The 24,227-nt window shown below is 38.4% G+C and overlaps 1 protein-coding gene across 2 annotated transcripts in view; it reads right to left on the minus strand.

Moving 5' to 3' along the window:
* Positions 1-24,227, minus strand: part of LOC122800889 (interleukin 1 receptor accessory protein) — a 1,870,333-nt gene that overhangs the window by 329,331 nt on the left and 1,516,775 nt on the right. The gene's annotated exons all lie outside the window — the stretch shown is intronic.

Genomic DNA, 24,227 nt, shown 5'->3' on the forward strand with positions numbered 1-24,227 from the left:
TTTACTAGCTACGCCCCCTTCTGCCCAGACTATAAGGTAGCCATCACTACCACCAGAACCACTCACCAACTACTTTAGGGCCCTTAACAAAGGGTGTCCAATTTTATTGTGTAATAATATTAATACAAATGGTAGTTTGACCAAGATCAAGGCTATTAGGAGTGGCCCACACAGTGTCACCAAATAAATATGTAAGTACTCTCAAAATTTAAATATCTCTACAAAGATCAGCCACAATGAAAGGTTTAAATATATTTAATAAATAAGAAAAGAGCAAGAAAATACTAAGTATACAGTCACAGTGACATCAGAGTTCAAATCACAGGAAATATTTAAAATAACATTGAAGGATAGGCTCAGACAAATAAAGAAAAACAATATCTAAACTAAGCTTCACTATAATCCTGACTGAATCTAAGAGACTTATACTATTCCCTACGTACTTAATACAGCAAGGCAGATGATTTGGTGAATGGTCCTTCTTGTTGTCAGACCCAAGAAAGAATACAGAACGCTCCTGAAACATCAGTCTAATATAATATTAAAACATTATTTTTATACAGAATGACATCACATACATCATTCATCTGACTCTGTTTCCCACAGTATCACCAATCTTGGAAACTGCCAGGATTTTAACACTTACATGTAAAAAATACACACAAGCATTTCTCAGATCTGTTGAGCTTCTGGAGGTCATAAAACAATTAAACACTTCCACTTTCCCTGAGTGGTAATTAGTTCACCCCAAAGACAATACAGAAAGCTTCCTAGTACAGACTTTGTGTCTCTGGCTGCACTAAAACTTATGAGATAGCAGCTTTATGGCTTAGCCCGTAAAGTGATTTAAATTCAGATATATTTTAAAGTTTGCTGGACTGAGGTTAACCTCCTGATTTCCAGTTTCCTCTGTTAAAACATATACATTTAAACAGTTACAATAATGCATGTACATTTCTGTTCTCTCCAGTAGGACACACTGTGGATACACTTCAAACACCAGCACTTTACAAACACATTTTCAACACAAATGTCTGTACAAATCAGTTTGATATACACATGACATACAGTTCTAATACATTTGTAACACCAGCATCTTGTATAAATCAGTTTGACATTCAGAAACAACATATAATTACTTACAAAATTACAGCTGGCTGTGCTGGCAGTACCTCCTTTCATCACAGGTTGTTTCTTTTTTATATTGATATTTGTGTAGTGATGAACAGTAACAATGTTTTACTAATGTCAAGAAAGATAATAGAGGTATTGATATGAGAATTAGTATTACCAGCATTTTTTTGAAAATGTATTAAGTAGATAGTAGGCAGAGCTTGTAGTGTTATAAATGCATAACCAAAAGTGTAGTGGTGACAGGGGATGGGGATGACAGCAGCATGAAGATGGCCACCATTACTCAGTCTATGTAAGTATGCACAATACAGTAGACCATGGGCTGGTCAACAGTGATGCAGGTACAGCAGCAGTAAATACAGAAACATAAAAGGGAAACTGATATACAACTGAAATGACCAGAGTCAATGGTGCAATATGTTCATAACTGTTAAGTTGCTCTGACAGCCAAGCAGCATGAGAGAGGAGTGTCCTAATGTTTGAGTACTCTTACACGTATACTTATACAAGTAAGGAGGAAAGCACAAAGGAGAAAGGTGGTCCTAGGCACAGAACTAACATAATAAACTCATATGGCAGTCTGAAAGTGGCTCTGAGCAGTAAGATATTGTAAAACAATCTCTATTATGTATGCTGGTAAAGTGCATGGGTTAGACAAATAATGTGTAAAGGCAACACTTGAAATTTCTTTACTCTTGCAGTATAGGTTGACTGCATTGGAAAATATCTCACTGGCTCATTCTTTGAGCACCAGAGGACAACAGTAAGTAGAGAATAATATAACACTATAGGTTTACCTAGACAAAGTAAGGATTTCAGTCCACCCTGAAGGCTAGAGAATGTTACAGCATTGTCAGTAGTCAGAAACATAAGACACTGACATTTTCTATTGGCTGTATTTTATATCGTCTCGCAGCATGGTACTATTCAGCCACGTGAGCTATGAGGTATGTGGCCTAGCTAGTGTATAGCTGCCAGAAAGAAAAAAGGAGACAGAAATATAGTAGAGAGATTAAAACACTACAGCAGGACAATCCTTGAGAAGTGTCAAGTACTAGGTGTCACAGCATAGACATGTTTCACAGACAGTATATTCAGTACATGTATGCCATAAATGTAGCTATATGTGAATTTTGTGTGTATGTTACAACCAACAAGAGAAAACTCTACAGTTTGTACTATGAATGGCTCAATTTCCTAAGGCTGCTAGAAAAAATGAAAAACATGTTTAAGTTTATGACAGGGATTAGTAATCTGGGCTCCAGTGCATGTTTTACAGATAGTAAGTGTGCATATTGTGACATTAATAATTGTAGATACATCTGATTATTCAAAGGACAACAGCCATTTAAGTTAAATATATCAGTATAACTACTGGTACATAGCTAGTTTCATAATACTGCCTTTATGCAAAAATACAGCTAGAAGTTCTGTTTGTATGGCATGTCACTTCAATATGGCATTTCTGCAAAATATAAAACTGCAACAGTACTTAACTGTGCAAAAGCACCCAAGTTATAGCAAAATACATGCAGGTATCATAACAGGTGTATCACAGCTCTCATACTAAGAGTAACTTCTTCAGGATGCATTATACAAAAGCCTTCGAAAAGCAAAGACAGCAGGTGCCCTTTAGGAAGTGCAATGCTCATGGGACATACAGAGCATAATAATAATTAGTACTGTGACAGTAGAAAGCTGTAGAGGATATGGAGTGAGAAAATGGTACTCAAGTGTCAAATGACATTTAGTTTTCAGGTGTTAGCCGTAATGACTACATTTAAAAGATAAAAATTCTGATATTAAGCAACCTATTAGTGTTCCACTTCATGTCACATCTTATTCATCAACAAAATGTGCATCACAAAGATGCTGTACTTATACAATAGGTCGATGACTTCATACTTGCATGTATAAATGACAACATCCCTGAACTCTTAACAAGTCAATCAAAACACCCTCTACAAACTAGAAACCTCTCTTACAAGATCACATCTTCTATTAAATCCCCCAAAACAAAATTATATTACTTGGAATATTGACTCATTAAAAAACTAGAGCCTCTCTTTACTATCTCATCATTAGAAAAACCCACTACAGACTAGGTCACTCGCATTAACTTCTGGGCACGATAACAGACAAACTGCACTTTGATAAACATACTGACTGTATCACCTCCAAAACCAAGGAGCTTGGTAAGTTCTACAAAACTAAACTGTATTTTATAGAAGCCACACAACTATTGCTTGGCCATTCCTACTTCCCAGTTATCTACATTCAGCCACCAACCTAACAACTCCTTAAGCCTAAGCTACCCTACAGCACAAGAGTCAAACAGGGCAAAACCGCCCGATAAAACACAGTACTGCACTGCTCTAAAAAAGACAAATTTGCAAGAGCTCAACTATATTATCACCAGTCTACAACTTTGTACCACAAAGAGTAACATATACACAACTAATAAATGTCCCAGTACATCAGCACTGCTAGGAAAGTTATCACACTCCAAAAATTAAGATTTGAGCATCAGAATCAGTGAGAAATAACTAAATCATATAAACACAGCGATTCTCTTTTCTCTGTATACACAGCTAAACTGTGGAACTCCTTACCAGGTGACCCTAGAACTGAACCTATCCACAAAGCTTGCCCTAATAAACTTGAGTGCTACCTTACTACCAACTGAGTCTGCAACTACCTTATAAACGTTTGTTCCTCCACTATACCTCATTCAGCTTTTAAACAGTTCTCTTCCTCCTCACTGGTCCTATCTCCCATCCTTTTCCCTAGTCACTTTTCTCCATCACTCCTTGTTTCATCTCTCTACACTTTGTCCTTATCCGATCCCATCTACTCATTATTCTTTCTTCACCTATCCCTTTCTCTCTGTTATGTAGTCCTAACTAAAACATTAGCAAGCTTAAAGTCACATGACATACAAGGGCCTTTCTTTGGCTTGTACTCCTGAACATTATGACATTACTACTTATCTGTATATTAGTGTTAACATGTCTGATTTTGCTACTCCTGCATATACTTGACAACCTGCTTTAACTCATTAGCCCCGAGTACCTTCTCATGGCGCCTCTGTGCTTAACACCGAGTGCGCCATGAGAAGATAGGAATTGCATTAAGTTAACCCCGAGTGCCTTTTCCCAGCGCAGTTAACTTTGCAGTCTGATAGCAACTCCAATGTTGAAAATTAAGTTGAAAAAGTAACTGAACTCTGTCAGTTACCTTGTCAGCTTAATTTTCAGCATAGAGTTACGTGGTGGTTATATTCAAGTTTTTGGAGAAAATCGGCTTGCAAGTCACTCTGTACTTTCTTGTCATAGAAAGCCGATTTTCTATACAAGCAAGCCGTTCTGTCCAATCATAGTCCACATAACTCCTCCACCCCCTGACCTAAAATCCTTTGTTCTGTGCTTATAATATACAATACGCGCATACAATAAAGTTACTTTGTCACTTGTCATTTTCCGGTGAATTACTGGCAAAGATAATGTTAGAAAATAATGACAGTCCCCTTTAGATCAAACTATTTACCTTTACAGCACATAGTATAGAACTCCTCTACTTATAACACATCGCTAATAATTCTAGTTTCTTTCCCTTACCGTTTTGTTTATGGGTCTATTTACGACTTTGCTAACAAGTACTGCACCGTTCTGGCATGTCATGCACAGAAATAGACACCCGGACTCAGACTGACACGCACACAGGATAAGTGTAGGCTCTCCACAGACTTACAACAATTAAAATGTCTTAAATTGTCATCCATAGCTGTCAACTTGCTTGCGCAAGAAAACTAATAGGGTATGAAAGCCCCAAATCAGTGAAACGTTTTAAATATTGTTGTAATCTATTTAGAACGTTAACATAAAACAGGTTTTGCATTTATATGTAAGTTTTGTATCATGCATTGCCCTTCCATCACTTCCACGTTGTCCGTGCGTTTAACTAGCACCCAATCACTAAGGCTAAAGTTGATAGCTTTGTAATTTATGGCAGCCCTGGTACAGCCTCAGGAAAAAAAAGCGGACTTACTTTGTTTCAGTTTCTTTTGCCGCCACCCACTGTATAGAAGTTGACACCTATCCCAGGTAGTTCTTCCGAGAGAGAGAGAGAGAGAGAGAGACAGAGATAAGATAGGAAATGAAGAGCGCGTGCAACTCTTGAGTGTGAGAAGTGGTAGAGTTAAGTCGTTTCTATAGAACTAAGTAGACAAAAAACACTATGGTGGAATACCGGTAGTAAATCTACCATTGCTGTGTTATGATAAATGAAATAAAATGAAAAAATAAAACCAGCAACGGGCGAAGCAGACGGCCCAAAATCCAACAGTTCAAAGCATTAACGATTCAAAGGCCACAAGTAATTCAGAGCACCCATGGTCAACTACAAATAAAGGATTTTTATATATTTGTTTGAAGATTTTCATGTCCTTGAGTTTTGCTTCCTTCGTGTGTCTGTGTCCTGGACTGTGCTCTGAATTACGTGTGCCGGTGTCCTGGACTGTGCTCTGAATTACTTGTGCCTTGGACTGTGCTCTGAATTACTTGTGGCCTTTGAATCGTTGATATTTTTTAATTTTGTTTCTATAGAACTGCTTGTTGAGCTAAGGACCAAGTCCCTGTACCTCCAGGCTAGTGCTGAAATCAGTTATTGCACTCCTGTAACTGTCCAAGTCAAATGTAAGGGTTGTACAAGAAATATTTAAAAATGATCCAGCTTTCTTGCTCTAAAAGGAATCCAGTCAGTGATTATTATGCCCCCCCCCAGGCTATTTGAAATTCAGAAATATTTTTATTCATACCTGAGTGACTGTTATGGTTGCTGGAGAAACATTTTAAATGCAGGTTTGTTTTTGAAGCTATGGCTTTTATAAAGTGATGATAGATATGATGTTGCCATATAGTCACCTTTTGAAGACCATTTTTTATGATTACAGAACACTAAAGTGAAATTGCTGACTAGTTGCAGCATACAAAAATGGTAACATCATTTGATTATGAAATAAACTATGCTATGTGTAATAATTATGCATGACTATATAAGGAAGTACATCATTTGTTAGTATATGCATAACTTCCAACAGACTATGTCACCATTAAATGAGCAGCAAATATTGATGAACAAAATAAATCACATCTTAATTATTATACAGCCATCCAAGGACAGGTAAAGAGGTATTACAAGGAATACTGTGACACTGTTTTGTGCAGTGTGGATATAATTCCTTTCATGTATTAAGTGTTTAATGTGCAATGTTGATATTTGCTGTTAAGATTAAGTCCAACATGTGTGATAAGCTTTTAATGGGATAACACAGTATACATTTAGTGGTTTGTTGAGACTGTGTGCTATCATCATATTAAGACTGCTTAGAATGCTATAGTTCCTGTAATCTTGGTCATAGTTGTACTAAAATTGGATTATTGCATTTTCTTCTATAGTAGGCTCTATCTATCTATCATGACATGCTTTATATGTAAACTAATTTATAGTGTGATATTCTAGTTTACTTTCTCTATTTCTAGGGGTTCATGCTGTTTCAATTTTTTATTGCTTTCTTCCCAGCCATCATTATTAGTCCTATAAGATTTTCATTTCTCTGAGTCCTGTTGGTCATATCCAGTAGGAAGAGTTGTTATTCCATCTTATCATCTAGACAGTATACCATCAACTAACTCTTGGATTTTTTGTGTGCTTTTTCTCTATGAATTTTGAAGAAAGGAAGGGTACATGTCCTACGTCCATTTTTTATAATTTTACTGATGACTGCGCATACCTTTCAACCATCCAAGAGAAATTATATTTTGGTTGATGATTTTTCTGTTGGTGCTTGTACATAGAGGAAATTTTACTGAATGGTTGTTTAGGGAAAATCTTTCATTCTGGTGCCTGTACATACATTATTTTGAAGGGCTCACTTGGGTGAATGCTTCATTTTGGTGGTTGTACATACTAGGAAATGTTACACGCATTTCGTTTGGGTAAGCGTTTAAGTTTGGTGATTGTGCATTCCTCAACATTCTACTGAAGGGGTTGCTTGGGTGAAGTGTTCATGCTGGTGGTAGTACATACTAGGAAATGTTACTGAAGGCTTGTTTGGTGAAACGTTTTATTTAGATGCATGTATACCTGGACATACTAATGAGGGTGTTGCTTGGGGAAATAATTAATTGTGTATCAGGGAAGTGCTTGTGCATACTTGGTCTGACTGCTAAAGTGACAGCTGGGCAAAATAGTTTATTGTGCCATTTTGGTGCTTGTGCGTACACAATGCAGACAACTGGAGGGGTTACTGGGGAAACATAGAAATTAAGTCTGAAAATTACATATGGTTACATTACTTAGAATACAGCATAGAAATGTAATTATACTGTAATATGCCAGCATATAAGACATCAGATACACCACTGACTAATTAATAGTGTAATATAAAATAAGCAGACAAGAAATCACTTCTGCTTGTATTATTCTATTTGTGATTAGTAGTTGCATGAGTGAGATAAAAGTTATCACTTGTTGACAACTGCCAGCACGGAGCTACCATATTTTTTGTGCATTTTTCCTGGCTTTGTCAGTCATGTGTGGAATTTAGGTGGGAGAAAGGGCTCAGTAATATGTAAGTGTTATACTATTTTACTGACTTACTCAGGTGTTCTCCTTACTGATAATGAGTCTGTGTTACATAACAGCTGCACGAGGTAATATAATGAATGCCTAGTCAACAGGTTATGTGCAGCAATTATCACCTTTGTCTGAGCATGCATAACTTTGCAATACTGAAAGGAAGGTCATTATCACATTAGCAATAAGTGCAGTTACAATACAGCATGAGTTATTATCACTTTTCTGGTAAAAGTCTCAGCTGCTGTCATTGTTACTCACATAAATAGAAGTCATTATCACTTTGACGAATGCACAAGCCAAATTGTGTTTTTTCTCTATTTGTAGTCATTTCAAGCCACTCCCGCCATTCTTCATCAACTAGCTATCCTCCAAAACCTCTGATGTTTTTTCCTATATATATATATATATATATATATATATATATATCTGTGCATATGTGTGTGTATATCGATATATATGTATGTACATAATGTACTGGCACATATACACATGAATATCACTATGGCAGTGGCCTCTCTTGGGAGATAGGGTGATGCATCTGCATACATTGTCTGTAGTTCATTTAGAGGGGATTTACATATGCCCTTTCTGTGCCCCCTTGTCAGGTACTGGCCAAGCCCTTATGCACCAAGGTCAGGAAGGTTCCTCTTCAGAGATTTGTGCCAACTTCTCTTGTGTTGGTGGGTGCATCACGGGGGGCATACCCAGCCATCCATGGATCTTGTGATTGACCTGGATTGCAGTTGGGAACTTGGAGACTCTTCAGTTCAGTCCCATAGTGCTGCTGTCCTAGGTAGAAATGGCCTCAGGGCTGCCACTGTGATGCAGTGTTTCCCTCCGGAAAAGGACACATGCAAAAAGCTAAAGCCTGGGGCAGTCTTAGACTTTTCACATGTTGTCTTGGTTGAGCTCTCCACTCAGTTTCCCTCCCTTCAGGTGTAGTAAATGTATGTAGGTCAGGGAAAGACGCTTTACATTAGCTCCCCCCTTTGAGTCCTTATGACCATTGCTGAAAGGACACATGCAAATGGAAAAGGCAGAGGGGTAAGGCGGAGTGCTGGCACTGCATGCAATCAGGAGTCATTGCTGCTACCAGCAATATGCAGCTTGTGAGAAGAATGGAAAACACCCATGACCAAGTAGGGACCAGTATGGTAAGTAAAACTCTATTATGAAATGTATTGTGTAAAATATATTTTTATGAGTTTGGCAAATAGCTGTGGTAAGAAGCTGGTGAAGATGCTGAGAAAGCACAACTGTTTCAGGAGAGTGCTAGCATGTACAATCGAATATGTATTGTATGTGTTTATGTATAGTATTGATAGCTCCAACATGTAAAAGAATTGTGCCTGTATGTTTGACACATGTGCAGATATCAAAGTTTGTTTTGGACTTAGGTTATGGAAATTATGTTTTTTTCATATTTTGGTAAATAACTTTGCAAGGGAGTATCTGAATGTGCTAAGTAATACCTCATTTTGAAAAGATTATTTATAGTTCTAACATGGTAAAAGAATGGGGCCTGTATGCTGTACTCATAGGCAGATATCAAAGTTTGTTTCGGACTTAGGTTATGGAAATTATGATTTTTTTTTCATATTTTGGTAAATAACTTTGCAAGGGAGCATCTGAATATGCCAAGTAATATCTCATTTTGAAGAAAGTATTGCTGGTTCCAACATGGTAAAATAATTGTGGCTGTATGTTCGACACATGTGCAGATATCAAAGTTTGTTTGGGACTTACAGTTATGGAAATTATGATTTTTTTTCATATTTTGGTAAACAACTTTGCAAGGGAGCATCTGAATGTGCTAAGTAATACCTCATTTTGAAAAGATTATTTATAGTTCTAGCATGGTAAAAGAATGGGGCCTGTATGTTGTACTCATAGGCAGATATCAAAGTTTGTTTTGGACTTAGGTTATGGAAATTATGATTTTTTTCATATTTTGGTAAATAACTTTGCAAGGGAGCATCTCATTGTGTGAAGTAATACCTCATTTTGAAGACAGTGTTACTCCTTACAACATGGTAAAAGAACTGTGTCTGTGCACTGTACACATGTACAGATATCACAGTTTGTTTAGTCTTGTACGAATATGAAAAGTATACATTTCCAATACTTCTCATTATTATGCCCATATCTTTGCGAGGGAGCATGGTGATCACACAAATGATGCATCATTTTGAAGCTGACATTCAGATGCACAACTTCTACACTGATATGTAGGCTCTGTCTGTTACAGGTGATGAGATATTATGCTATGTTTATTTGTCAATTATGAGAAATAATATATTAATAATATTTCTGTGAATATCTCATGAAAGGAGCGTCACACAGTAATGGTTAAGGTATCATTTTAAAGCTGACATTCATACTAACAAATTTAATTCAGATTGTATGGGTCTGCATGGTACATAGACCAAGATATTGTGCTTTGCTTTTCCAAAAAGGTAAAAAATATGCACAATATCAGCATTCCTCGCCAAATATTTAATAATGACTTTGATATGCACTATCAACATTTACACTGTTGGAAAGGTCAGTGTCTGCTGAACAACTTTCGCGTTTACATTTTTAGTGTAGCTCTTACAGTTAAAGAATTATGAACATTTGTTTTCTGTATAGTATTACAAATGGATTTTCTGAAAATGAGCTCAGGCTGCACTGTTGTTCCTATGGTGGAATTAAGCAGGCAGCTTTTCCTGAGCTGCTCCGGAGTGAATGAGTTAAGATTTGTATACATGATGGATTTTTTCCCTTGTGTAGCCACTGAGAGTGGGCTTTAGCTCTGCCAGAATATTCAAGTCAATAAATACATAAAATTGTGCAATAAATAACTTTGAAGTTATATATTTTTCGGTATATTCTGCGGTTAGCAAGGTATAAGTATTTCATTAAGGCATAGTGTGGAAAAGAATGACAATTTAAAAAAAATATTTATTTTTGTGAATTCTGTTAACTACTGTAAATATTCAGCTGTTAATTTTTTACGTAATGTTTTATTTTCCTGGACTTTACTTTTAATGTTCGTTTCACAATGCTTTTGCCACTCAATTTTATGCAATTTTGGTGCAGTGGATTCTAAATTTTGTAGGTACTTGTCCTTGCCTTATAGCCTTGCGAAAGGTCTTTGCAGACATTCATGCACCTGGTTAAACTAACTAAATGAATTAAAAAAAAACACTTAGTGGGTACTTGTATTGATGTTAACTAAACATCAAAAGCTATAATTAGTATGTGCTACTTGTTGGCTTGTACATTAGGCTAATGACAATTAGGGCCCTTTATAAGCCTAGCCGGCCAACCCAAATGTAACCCACAAATTTGATTTATATAGGGGTGATTTACTGACTGCCTCTGTCGATCACAGACAGACACCAGACCAGGAGTGAATTTCCAAATGCCAATCCACTGGTCCAAGTTGCGCTTAAAGAGGGATATGGAGGAACTCTGCTTCAAATGGATGGGGAGCCTGTTCCAGAGAATATGAATTATCTGAGAAAAATATCTGTCTTCTTCAACAAGTCCTGTTTATGTTGCAAGCAAAAATTAGGTCTAAATCTTATAGTTCTGATGCTGTTTGTTTTGTGGATGTGCAAAATGCTCATCAAAACAGGGTCTAGAGATACCTTGTATGCAAAGCAATGCTCAGTTCTCAGAAGTCTGCATGATACAAAGTAGAGAGACAGGACTATGAGGCTATCAACTTAGGACATTGTGTTTATTCCCCTCTACTCTTTTTGTGAGGAACCTTTGCCGACATTTTAATTGCTGTATGTGTTCGGTCAGGTACATACCGAAGTGGACATGCATAATACTCTATGATGGATCTGATGAGGGCTGAATACAGTGGAACAATGACCTCTATGGACGTAGATATCATTCACTTGCTTATAAGTTGAACATAGGAGGACTTTCTTACTACCTTGGACACACATTGGTTTAAAGCTAGGTTACTATCTACGTGAGTTTCCAGATCCCTAACTAATGTTTCAACTTTCAGGGGTGTTTTATTGATAAACGTAGTTACCCAGGGTGGCCAATTTCCCAAAATGTACTATAATGCATTTTTTGGTACAGAGTTTTAAGTCATGACATTGGTATAACGTGTTTGTCTGTGTTACACTTTCCTGAAGGGTGTTTTCATCTGGGGTGGGGGTTCAATGACTGCTCCCAGTATGCAAGCTTCTGTGAACTTGGTTAGTCAGAGCTTTTGACATTGGCTTTGACATTCAAGAAGTAGATGTCAAAGAACAGTGGGCCTAGCACTGAGCCCTGGATTATTCCATTGGTGACTGGCCTCCTTCAGGAGGTGGCCTCACCAATTCTAACCTCCTGTGTGCTATCAGTGAGCTAGATAACTATACAGCATGTTATAAAGGGGTTTATTCTGTAACTTTGTTGACAATGACCGAGTGAAGTATGGTATCAAATGCTTTAGCCAGGTCTAGGTAAGCAGTATGCACAGTTTTCCTTCATCCATTGCCTTACTGACCTTTTCAAAGTCTACCAGATTCAGTAAGCATGACCCTTCCTTGACAAAGCCAAACTGGTGTCTGGAGGTCTCATGTCCTTGTTGATAATTTCCATGATGAAATAACTAAAACCTCAGCAGCATGGACGATTATGAAAAATAATGAAGAAAATTGATAAGACCTGTGAAGGAAATGTCAAATAAACCAAATTCACTAATTTTATTAGGTCATGCAAAAAGTAAAAAGGAGAAACAACTGGAAGGAAAATACTTCACAAGCAAGGCCTCTAATGGGACTGGGTTTCAAAAGAATCTTCATGCGAGTAGAAAGGTAGCTAGACTAGACAGCAAAGAAGGTAGCACTGAAGGAGGTACTTTCTACAGAAAGCAATATCAACCCCTTAGCTAGAGATTAAGAGTTATATCATTATTAGTGTGACAAGATCTCTCTTTATTTTAAGCGGTAAGCATCCATTTAAAGATGATACAAAATTTCCATACTCAGGACAATTTAGACAATTATTTCATTAGTAAATTTCTTTTTTATTTTTACTTACTCCTTCATTGACTGGGTTAGTCCTACTAGGACACTGTCTACTTTACAGGGAAGACCTGAGCTGGTATTCATAATGACAAAAGGAAATTTGTCCAGGGCATCAAGGAACTTTCCCATTCTCTTTTGTCTTACTGTTTTGCATCACACCCACTAGGTGGTGCCAGTGGGCTGCTGCTGAATTGTTTGAGAGAAATCCAAGCAGGAGGATGTCATGAGATCAAGGGCAGTGTGTGTTTTGGATGTAGCAGATTGAGAGGTTTCTGACTCTACTGGAACCAATAGTGTCAGGAAGCATACAAACTGTACACACTTCAGTATAGTTTTTCAAATGGAGTGGGTGGAATGCAGGCACTAGGACCCATGGAGAAACTCAACCCAAACTAAAGAAAAAATAGAACAAAATAGAAACATCACAGTAAGACGTTGTCCCGTTCGATTCTCAGCTACAGCGTCTTTTGTCTGGAGACATGTGTCACGGCTGGCAACTCGGCACGTAAAAATCTAGTGCCAATCATTAGCGGACCGGAGTTCCGCTGTGGCGACCCAAAACCGGGAAAAGCCGAAAGATACAACTACAAGAAAATACCTTAACTGAGACTGCATCAGATGGTTATCTGAAGTTGATAAAGAGATCTGGTGCTTTCCTTTTGTTTTACCTGGATCCAGTCGAAAAATAATTGACCAATTAATGCTGTCCGGAAGGTGAGAGAAAACCGCAAGAAAACAGACTGACTTCCTGGTACTCTGATGCGGCTTTCCCTTAATCCTTCAGCCGGTACTGCTTCTATGATTGGTGGAGGAGTCATAGTGATGACATTGTTCTGGTAGGGAGAGGGAAGGTGACTGTGGCTGTTTATTGCAATAAACTCGGAGCCTCTACAAATGTCATCAACAGTTCAGCATTAGCAGCTTTTTACAGAAATAGGATATTCTATATAGGCTGGTGGTTTTTGACTTGCTCCTCATTTTTTTTAAATTACACTGCTCTCAGATTCCAGACTATATTCTACTAATAACTGTTGTGGCTGGCTGGGAATTTCTTCAGTAATTTCTGTGTTTCTTTTCATCTTGCCTGAGTGCACGTTGCACTCTTGGAGATTTAGGACAAAGAAAGGTAATCAATACAAGTTAGCAACCATTAAAGAACTTGAAAGATTCAGATAAGTATGTTTAACTACTTTGTGTAATCTCTCACCCAAATTAAACTGCAACAGCTGAAGCAGCAATAATGTAGTAGAGGTGAGTGTATACATGCTTATGTACATACATGTGTGTGTGTGTGCGTGTGTAGGTGCATATACACGTGTGTATAAATATGTATGTTTATAAATGTATATAAATGACTGTGTGTGTGTGTATGTGTATATACATGTCTGAGTGTGTACAGATGGGTGTGTGTATACATGTGTGTATGTATATAGATGTGAGCATATAAGTGTGTGTGTGTGTGTGTGTGTGTGTGTGTGTGTGTGTGTGTGTGTGTATATATATATATATATATATATATATATATATATATATATATATATATATATGTATGTATACACAAACGTGCATGTGTATACATGACTATGCGAGTATGTGCACCTTGTGATGGGCTGGGCTTGGCTTGTCAGGGACAGTGTAAGTATGTATGCTAATATGTGGAAAAATAATACCAGTACTGTCATCTGTTGACATACACTGTACATGTGTGTGTATGTTGGGGGGGGGGGTACATAACTCTTCTGGCTGAAGCTGGTGCTTAGGACAGTTTGATCATTATTTCTTTATAATTTTCCATATAACGAAGCCACAGAGATGTGCACAGAAGATCTCTTATCTACAGGTACTGTGCTGTCTAGGCGAAACAAGTTAGAATATGTTTCTGATGTCATTATTTTTCTCACTTTCCCACTTTCATCTCAACCAAACATCAACGGACCCTGGAAACTATCGCCCTATAAGCCTGACTAGCCTGGTCTGCAAAGCTATGGAGTGTATCATCATGGAACTCATAAACAAAGACATTGGGAACCTCCAAACGCTGGATCCTACCCAATTCGGCTTTGTTAAGGGCAGATCTTGCCTCTTGAACCTGGTCAACTTCTTTGAAACAGTCACCAAGGCTATAGATGAAGGGAAGGTAGTCCACACAGCCTACCTGGACCTCGCAAAAGCCTTCGACACAATACCCCACTCAGGCATCATAAATAAGCTCACCAGCTTAAATATCAACCCCTATGTCACAAGATGGTTTGCAAACTGGCTCAGGGATAGAACCCACATGGTCAGAATTGCAGGTGCCATGTCAGACTCTAAACCAGTTACAAGTGGCGCTCCACAGGGCTCAGTCCTGGGACCTCTCTTGTTCGGTATATATTTCTCTGAGGTACAGGCTAACACGGGAGGACTATGGCTGACCAAGTTCACAGATGACTGCAAACTGGGTGCCATAACTGACTCACTGACTGACACAAGCATCCTCCAAAAGGGTCTCACAGAAACGGATAACTGGTGCCAGAGCCATGGCCTAAAGCTAAATGCCAAAAAGTGCATAGTCATCCCCTTTGGGAAAAACAAAGTGCCCACAAATTACCACAAAGGTGGTAATCCATTAAGTACGGAAGAAGTAATTAGGGATTTGGGGACCCAAGTAGAGAGCAATCTCTCCTTTGACAATCACGTTGCCAAAGTGGTTAGAAAGACCTTCTATATAGTCCACCTTATCACGAAAGGGTTCACATCTAGATCAAGAGAGGTCATTTTGCCCCTCTACTCATCACTCATCAGGCCCATAATTGAATACAATGCCCCATTTGGGATGTACCTTACCCGACACCTGCAGCAACTGGAAAGACCCCAAAAGTACCTCACCAAGAGGATCAATGGACTCAAACAGATGCCCTACGCAGTTAGGCTAAAGAAACTCCAGCTCTTCTCAGTTGTTTACCGCCTACTCAGAGGCGATCTGTGCCTGACGTATAAAGCCATGTCCAATCCAGAATTACTGGACATGCTCCATCTCAGGAAATCCAAATCCCTTAGAGCCACACGCTCCAGGGACTTAAACCTCAGCACAGAAATAAATAGGACATGCTGGAGGGACAGATTCATATCCCAGAGGCTCCCCTCACTCTGGAACAAAATCCCAATCCATGTTAGGCAGAGCCCCTCAATGACCCTCTTCAAGAGAAAACTTTTTCGAGTGGATGGGAGATCGTAGGTTTACCCCTGGGATCTCTTCTGTGTCCCTACTAGACAGAGGCACAGTAAACTAACCTTAAAAGGGCTATCTTCTGTGACCTACTATACAGAGGCACAGTCAACTAATCTAAAAGGGTGGCGAAAGCCAAACACACTCTGGCTAGGCTTATAAATGCCCTAGGGCAGATAGCCTAGTATCAACCTATGAACCTATGAACCATCAGACGTGTACATTTAGCTATCTTTTGTGGGTGGGGGGGCAAAGAATCATGTTATGCATACACGTTTGACAGCAACAAATTGAATTATAATTGTCATTGTTTGTTCTTTCATTTTTGTCACAACCTAACACCAGTGTGGTTCACAGAAGGAGGTTGCCTTTTGGTAGTAGGAGAGAACATGCGTACTGTGTGCAGGTATGGCAGTAACAACATGAAATATATGACTATGGCCACTTGTCTTTCATATTCATTCCAGCCTGACAGCATGGAATTGCACAGAAGGTGACAATCTTTTTATTTTTTGGAGGTAGGAAGGCAGTCACTGTTTACACATATGACTTAAGTACACTTGAAATTGCCTGTCTTCTTAGTTTACTGGGAATAACTACTTTGTCAGCTTTAAACATTAAACCTTGGACACAATTTATTTCAATTTGAATGAAAAAAATAACACTGAATTTCTTTTCTTACTCAAGGGTTGAGTAACTCCTTATATAATAATTTTCCTCAGTTTAAGTTTAAACAAAAGGTCTTTAGGAAAATTGTTAGTATGCAACTGTGTAGGTACTATGTATATATATATATATATATATATATATATATATATATATATATATATATATATATATATGTGTGTGTGTGTGTGTGTGTGTGTGTGTCTGTGTGTGTGTATATATATGTTTGTGTATATATATATATATATATATATATATATATATATATATATATATATAGATATAGATATAGATAAGTATGTATGTATAGTGAGAGAAAGATGAAGATAGATAGTACAGTTGTGTAAAATCTTACCATAACAGTAGGTGTCCTTCTCTGTACTGTTGCAGTATTGTACACCTACTAAGGGATCTCTTGCCAAGGACAGCCCATCATCCTACCAGTATACCAAAGCTTTTAGGTCTTATAGGCATCGTATGTCATATGTATGCTCCCCGTGCAAGGCTTAGGGCATAAAGGTGACGTATGAATGCAGAACTGAAAAAGTCCCAGGAGGAACAGAATACCCTTGGAGACAAAGGACAACTTGTGCATCCAGAAGAAAAAAGGGAAGAGGGACCTCTCAGCCAGGACTGCAACAAAAATACAGGGCACGAGCTAGGACAGAGGGGAAAGGAGGGAGGAACTGAACACGGCAACAGTCAAGAGAAGTTCATCTACTGTTGCAGTAAGATTTTACACAACTAATTGTTCTGTCCTTACATGTCACAGTTGGAGTACTCTAGACCTAAGGGAGAGTACAAGAGCTTAAGAGAAAGCCTAAAAGGAGGAAAGCAAAGAAGAACTCACCACAAACCCATGCAGGATAGTCCTGGCAATCCTTGCCCTGGCCCTTGAAATAACATCCGGCTTGCAATGTCTAGTGAAATTATGAAAAGAGAATGATGTGGCAGCCTCAAGAATGGCATTAATATCCAAACCCTTGAAAAATGCACCAGAGGAGATGACCACCCTGATAGAATGTGTCTTTACAACTGCGGAAAGACATTTGCCATGAAAAGAATAACAAAAGGAAATGGCCTTAAAAATCCAGGATGAGATGGTTTGCTAGCCAAACCCAAATTCCTGGGATGAAAAGAAACAAAAAGTTGCTCAGATTTGAGAACTTTAGTTTTATCTAAATAACAGCTGAGCTGTCTATGCAAATTCAGTGTGTGAAGAACCTCTGCACTGGCAGACCGCAGGAAAGGAGATGAATAGACTGATTAAGGTACAACTCACTGACCACATTGGGCATAAAAGAAAGCATCAAGAGACACCCTGTCTTTATGAAAAACTAAAAAAAGGAAGAATAGCCAGGACAGTCTGATATTCAGACGCTCTCTTGTCAGAGTTGTAAGGAAGCTGAAAAAGCAGGCTAAATAGGAGCTTGGGTCAAATTTTCAAGTAGAAAACTGAGGTACCAAGAAGGTGGAATAGGCTTTCTGGGAGGCCTGATATGAAGGATGCCTTTAAGAAACCTAGAGACCAGAGGAGGATTCAGGGGCAGACAAGCAGAAATTGCTGACAGGTGAGCTTTACCTGGAAAATATGCCAATCCAACATGAAGCAGATCAAACAAATAAGAGAGAACCAGAGGAACCTCCACATACAGGGGATCCTGATGGTGAGAAGTGCACCAGACAGAAAATCTTTTCCATTTGGACATAAAAAATATTTCTGCTAGTGGGTTTTCTGGCCTTCTGCAGAAACCAGAGCACACCCTCAGAAAAGAGCTGCCTCAAAGGGATCAAGAATGTATAACCAACAATGTCACTTTAAGTGTAGAAATGTGAGTATGGACAAGTGATCCCTTGTCTTGTGTGAGAGATCCACCCTGTAAGGTAACTTGTGGTGTCTGCCCATGTCCAAGTGAGAAATACGTATCCTGTTGTTTTTTTTTTCGATTATTTATACAGATTATTGTTTCTAACAATCAATATATAGCACTTTTATTGCCTGTTTTTTAGTCTTTGAGTGTATTTTATTGCTATTAACTAATCTGCACAAGTAACTGATTTGTTTGCAGTTAAAAGCCTTCTGTATCTTTACAAATCTTTATCTGTTTAAAAACTTTCATTGGTGGCTTTCTGTAGTGCTTACTGTCTTGTAGACTATTGTTTTTGTTCCCACCCCCCCTCCCAGTTGGTGTGTTGCTGTTATACTTGGTGGCTTTGCAGTTGCCCACCCCTACTGTAAATCTGATCTGTGACACTCCTCCCAGTCTGCACTTTTTTTCAAAAAATATAGTATTTAAATTGATTTAACTGTGTTGCAGGAATATTAACTGAACTGGAAATTTTGACTCTACTCTTCAGTCAGTGTTTGCTTGACTTTTATTATTTGTTAGTAATTGCAGGTGTGGGGGTAGCCACATTCTTTGATTTCCTGTCCTTGCCTATTTAAGTGGTACAGTTTGAAATATTTTCTGCTTAAAATCCTCAGCCTTGCCCGGCTAAGATCTAGCTGTATTCAACTTAACGTATAAGAGAATTTAAGTACCTTTATTTGCACTTTTTTTCAAATAATACAGTATTTAAATTGATTTAACTGTGTTGCAGGTATATTAACTGAACTGGAAGTTTTGACTCTGCTCTTCAGTCAGTGCTTGCTGAATTTTATTATTTGTTAGTAATTGCAGGTGTGGGGGTAGCCACATCCTTTGATTTCCTGTCCTTGCTTATTTAAGTGGTACAGTTTGAAATATTTTCTGCTTAAAAACCTTAGCTTTGGCCGGCTAAGATCTAGCTGTATTCAACTGGACATATAAGAGAATTTAAGTACCTTTATCTGCACTTTTTTCAAAAATACAGTATTTAAATTGATTTAACTGTGTTGCGGGAATTTTAAATGAACTGGAAGTTTTGACTCTGCTCTTCAGTCAGTGCTTGCTGAATTTTATTATTTGTTAGTAATTGCAGGTGTGGGGCTAGCCACATTCTTTGATTTCCTGTCCTTGCCTATTTAAGTGGTACAGTTTGAAATATTTTCTGCTTAAAAACCTCAGCTTTGGCCGGCTAAGATCTAGCTGTATTCAACTGGACGTATAAGAGAATTTAAGTACCTTTATCGGCACTTTTTTTTAAAAAATACAGTATTTAAATTGATTTTAACTGTGTTGCAGGAATATTAACTGAACTGGAAGTTTTGACTCTGCTCTTGGGTCAGTGCTTGCAGAATTTTATTATTTGTTAGTAATTGCAGGTGTGGGGGTAGCCACATTATTTGATTTCCTGTCCTTGCCTATTTAGCTGGCACAGTTTGAAATATTTTCTGCTTAAAAACCTCAGCTTTGGCCGGCAAGATCTAGCTGTATTCAACTGGACGTATAAGAGAATTTAAGTACCTTTATCTGCACTTTTTTTCAAAAAATACAGTATTTGATTTAACTGTGTTGCAGGAATATTAACTGAACTGGAAGTTTTGACTCTGCTCTTCAGTCAGTGCTTGCTGAATTTTATTATTTGTTAGTAATTGCAGGTGTGGGGTAGCCACATTCTTTGATTTCCTGTCCTTGCCTATTTAAGTGGTACAGTTTGAAATATTTTCTGCTTAAAAGCCTCAGCTTTGGCCGGCTAAGATCTAGCTGTACTCAACTGGACATATAAGAGAATTTAAATACCTTTATCTGCACTTCTTTTCAAAAAATACAGTATTTAAATTGATTTAACTGTGTTTCAGGAATATTAACTGAACTGGACGTTTTGACTCTGCTCTTCAGTCAGTGCATGCTGAATTTTATTATTTGTTAGTAATTGCAGGTGTGGGGGTAGCCACATTCTTTGATTTCCTGTCCTTGCCTATTTAAGTGGTATAGTTTGAAATATTTTCTGCTTAAAAACCTCAGCTTTAGCCGGCTATGATCTAGCTGTATTCAACTGGACGTATAAGAGAATTTAAGTATCTTTATCTGCACTTTTTTTCAAAAAATACAGTATTTAAAATGATTTAACTGTGTTGCAGGAATATTAACTGAACTGGAAACTTTGACTCTGCTCTTCAGTCAGTGCTTGCTGAATTTTATTATTTGTTAGTAATTGCAGGTGTGGGGGGTAGCCACATTGTTTGATTTCCTGTCCTTGCCTATTTAAGTGGTACAGTTCGAAATATTTTCTGCTTAAAAACCTCAGCTTTGGCTGGCTAAGATCTAGCTGTATTCAACTGGATGTATAAGAGAATTTAAGTACCTTTATCTGCACTTTTTTCAAAAAATACAGTATTTAAATTGATTTAACTGTGTTGCAGGAATATTAACGGAAGTGGATGTTTTGACTCTGCTCTTCAGTTAGTGCTTGCTGAATTTTATTATTTGTTATTAATTGCAGGTGTGGGGGTAGCCACATTCTTTGATTTCCTGTCCTTGCCTATTTAAGTAGTACAGTTTGAATTTTTTTCTGCTTAAAAACCTAAGCTTTGTCTGGCTAAGATCTAGCTGTATTCAACTGGACGTATAAGAGAATTTAAGTACCTTTATCTGCACTTTTTTTCAAAAAATACAGTATTTAAATTGATTTAACTGTGTTGCAGGAATATTAACTGAACTGGAAGCTTTGACTCTGCTCTTCAATCAGTGCTTGCTGAATTTTATTATTTGTTAGTAATTGCAGGTGTGGGGGTAGCCACATTCTTTGATTTCCTGTCCTTGCCTATTTAAGTGGTACAATGTGAAATATTTTCTGCGTAAAAACCTGAACTTTGGCCGGCTAAGATCTAGCTGTATTCAACTGGACGTATAAGAGAATTTAAGTACCTTTATCTGCACTTTTTTCAAAAAATACAGTATTTAAATTGATTTAACTGTGTTGCAGGAATATTAACTGAACTGGAAGTTTTGACTCTGCTCTTCAGTCAGTGCTTGCTGAATTTTATTATTTGTTACTAATTGCAGGTGTGGGGGTAGCCACATTCTTTGATTTCCTGTCCTTGCCTTGCCTGTTTAAGTGGTACAGTTTGAAATATTTTCTGCTTAAAAACCTCAGCTTTGGCCGGCTAAGATCTAGCTGTATTCAACTGGATGTATAAGAGAATTTAAGTACCTTTATATGCACTTTTTTCAAAAAATACAGTATTTAAATTGATTTAACAGTGTTTCAGGAATATTAACTGAACTGGAAGTTAGGACTCTGCTCTTCAGTCAGTGCTTGCTGAATTTTATTATTTGTTAGTAACTGCAGGTGTGGGGGTAGCCACATTCTTTGATTTCCTGTCCTTGCCTATTTAAGTGGTACAGTTTGAAATATTTTCTGCTTAAAAACCTCAGCTTTGGCCGGCTAAGATCTAGCTGTATTCAACAGGACGTATAAGAGAATTTAAGTACCTTTATCTGCACTTTTTTCAAAAATACAGTATTTAAATTGATTTAACTGTGTTGCAGGAATATTAACTGAACTGGAAGTTTTGACATTGCTCTTCAGTTAGTCCCACCCACCCTCCTTGTTTTTGCTCTTCAGTTAGTCCCACCCACCCTCCTTGTTTTTGTTTTGGTGTTAATCTTAGTGGCCTTGAAACTGCCCGCCCCTCTTGTAAATTTGTGTTTGGATACTCCTTCTGGGCCCATGTCATTTGCTCACTGACCTGAGTGCAGTGAGATCATATTCTGATTTCAGGCACTCCTATTGTGTACAAAGAGAGCATCTGGGAAACAAAAAAGAAAAAAAAATGTTTTAAGCTCATTTCCTGCCTTTCCTGTTAATCCTGTTAAGTGGTATAGACTGTTTGTAGGCTTCTGAGCCCCCAAGCCCTTCTGTGTTGGAGGGAAGCCTTCTAGCTTAGTTTTTTTTCTAATAACTAGCCAGTTTTCTAGTTTCAGCACTCAAATCTGTTTCTTTGAACTCAGCACTTGTTCAGAACTCATTGTATGCACTACATAAGCTGCAAATTACTACAGCACTCAACTTTCCTCACTTGTCTAGTGGAAAGCAGTTTTTAGTACTTAATAAATAAGCATTTATCCAGGCATGTCTAAGGGTCAGCTCCCAGTGATTTCTCCTGTCTACCTGATGAATCTGGGCATCTTGGGGCAATGCAGCAATTGCCTCATGTACACAGACAACCCTCTCCTCCTACCACCCAACACTACAACCTGTGAGAGATGCCCTTATATAGCCAAACTGGAAGCAAAGCTCTCTTCACCCAAGACTGGACTAGACAGTCAAGAGGAAAAGGTAAACACTTGCACCACACCACACTCATCACATAGTCCCTCAAAACCTACACCACCAAAACACACACATAGAAACACAAAACACACACCTACATTCGCGGAGGCTCTCAATACAAACCTGCCCAAGCATCAGGGACATCCAAAGCATAAATGCAAGCAAACTCCACCCCCCAACACAACCCAAATGACACATAGCCCACAAACTCAGTGTGCCATTCAACCACAGCCCATAAGGCATAACAACGTACCCAACACTCTAGTCATAGGTGACTCTATAGTCAGGCACACTGATGTTCCACTCACTAGACTAAACAAGGAGAAAGTTACTGTCAGCTGCCTGTCAGGTTCCAGGATCCAACACATAACGCATGCACTCAGGTCACTCCACAATAAGTACAAATATGACACTGTCATTGTCCATGTTGGTGTGAATGACCTGAGACGTACCTCCCTGGACTACATGAAAAGAGACATGGAGGAGCTCTCCGATCTTGTATCCCAGGCAGGTATGACCCTAACCCTGAGTAGCATACTGCCATCACCCAGAATGATACCACAGTACAAGGACAAAATGATTGACTTCAACAATTAGCTAAGCTTCTGGTGTCATTCTAAGGGGATCCAGTATTTGCCTGGGACAACATGATCGACAGTCCACGATGCTTTGCCAGAGATGGCCTGCACCTGTCGCCCTTAGGATTCCGGATACTGGCTAAGACTCTTGCAACCCCTATAGTGATTTTTTTAGGCAAGGTTCAAATGACAAATTCACCACCATAACAGGTACAAGCAAGCAAAATCTGAGGGTAATGCTACTCAATGCTAGAAGTCTAAACCTCAAAATTCACTCACTCGAGGCACTCCTTAAAATGGAGAACATTGACATCTGTGCAGTGACAGAGACCTAGTTCAAAGCTCCAGAAAACACCCCTGCATTACCAGGCTTCAATTCATACCACACCTTTCGGCCACCTAACCCAGAAAGAAGCATTAAAGGCGGAGGCGTGTCCATATTCATTAAGGATATCCACACCTCCAGGCTAGTTGCACAGCATAATGCATCCAATATTATCCAAGTGCAACTAACTCTGGGCAAGACCGCAATCCAAATTGTAGCTTGCTACAGACCCCCCACCATGCCCCAGGATTCACACTCCTCATTTCTTGATACACTGGAAAGTATTAGGGTACAACCCAACACCCTAATAATGGGCGATTTCAACTACCCCACCATTAACTGGGAAAACTACTCATGTACCAACTCTTTTGCTCAACGTTTTCTAGAATTCATAAATTCTAACGCCTTGGAACAACTTATTTACACCCCCACCAGGGGCAGCAATATCCTAGACC

Source organism: Protopterus annectens, chromosome 4.part1 (assembly GCF_019279795.1).
Source record: "Protopterus annectens isolate FY-2018-M chromosome 4.part1, PAN1.0, whole genome shotgun sequence".
NCBI lineage: Eukaryota > Metazoa > Chordata > Ceratodontiformes > Protopteridae > Protopterus > Protopterus annectens.